Source organism: Limulus polyphemus, unplaced genomic scaffold (genome assembly GCF_000517525.1).
Source record: "Limulus polyphemus unplaced genomic scaffold, Limulus_polyphemus-2.1.2 Scaffold20063, whole genome shotgun sequence".
NCBI classification, from domain to species: domain Eukaryota; kingdom Metazoa; phylum Arthropoda; class Merostomata; order Xiphosura; family Limulidae; genus Limulus; species Limulus polyphemus.
In genome coordinates this window covers 1-1,431 of record NW_013685673.1, presented here as the reverse complement: position 1 = coordinate 1,431, position 1,431 = coordinate 1, and the positions used below count along the sequence as shown (strand labels likewise).

The following is a 1,431-nucleotide window of genomic DNA, read 5'->3' as shown; positions in this document are numbered from 1 at the left end:
ATAATTTAAAAACAAACAAACAAAAAAACAAGCATAGAATTATAAGCTTTAATTAATATTTATTGTTTCCAGATGTTGTTTTTTGTCAGTTTATCACTAATACTTTTTGGACTCTTCCCTAACGTATGATGAAGGTATTACATATGCTGGGTGAAGAATGTAGTCAGTTTATCACTAATACTTTTTGGACTCTTCCCTAACGTATGATGAAGGTATTACATATGCTGGGTGAAGAATGTAGTGTAGCATGATGAAGGTATTACATATGCTGGGTGAAGAATGTAGTGTAGCATGTCCTCTTATCATTTACTTAAATTTGTCAGATTTTACAAATCAAAGTACAAATGTGTTTCTTTTGCCCTAGATCTCGGTTTATCAAAGTTAATTAAAAAGAATATGTGACTTAAATTTAACATGCAATCTCAGTTAAGGACATCAAAAGAGTAAAAATTAATAGAATTAATTGTGAAGTATTTAGAAACGGTGTGATGCTTAATGATATGAAGAGAGAAACGGGTAATTTGACAACAGATACAGTGAAAGTAGGGTTGTCCCAGTAGAAGGCCTTAAGTATACTAATTTAATGCTTTTGACAGTGCTTTAAGTCGCTGCAAGTTAAGTGTTTTAAACTTTGACACGTGAATTTTAAGGTCTAGAAACGGCGCATAAGATTTGAAAGTGTATCGCGAAAAATTCATCATGATGCAAAATTTTAAAATGAAAAAAAAGTTGGATTTTCAATTTTTTTTATAGTTTACCAATGAGAATTATTTCTATTTAACTGACCAGTTTCTGTGTATGTGCCAAACTATCGGTGTAGTAATAATCTTACAAGTAAACATGCAGTGTGAGTAACCATAATTTCATCATTTTTTACGGTTCACTTAATTGTGGAAAGTTCTAGAATTGGACAGACTGGTAGTTTTTTTGGGAATAACTTGCTATAAAGGTACTGAAACTAGAGAACTCATTAGGGATGGTAGAAGTAATCATTAACAATTAAACTATGTAATTGTTCAAATAAAAAAAAAAGATTGTGTTTCAGAGGTGGCGGTGGAAAATAAATTATTTGTTAAATATCAGAAAAGTATGTTTGTCTGATTGTGTATCAGCATGAGATATCAACATTAAAAACATCAGTACGGATGTAATATTAATATACTGTATATTGAAAATACATCAAGTCCAATCGAGTCATAATCCATCGAGAAACCTAATATCACGATGTAAAAAACAAGTAACATAAACGTATATAGATGAAACTGGTCCCGCTGTGGACGTAGTATTATAATTTAACACAAATAATATCATCATATAACAAACAAATAGAGACGAAACGGGTCCCGCTATAAATGTAATACATTATGTAACAAACAAATATAGACGAAGCGGTCGCAATATGGATGTAATATCATCATATAACAAACAAAC

The 1,431-nt window shown here is 30.6% G+C and overlaps 1 long non-coding RNA gene across 1 annotated transcript; it reads left to right on the top strand.

Annotated features, from left to right (window-relative positions):
- Positions 1–6: 6 nt before the first annotated feature.
- Positions 7–1,111, top strand: LOC111084382. The gene is made up of 2 exons (XR_002609528.1): positions 7–212; positions 257–1,111. It is a non-coding gene; the product is annotated as an uncharacterized LOC111084382 (long non-coding RNA).
- The last annotated feature ends 320 nt before the right edge of the window (positions 1,112–1,431 follow it).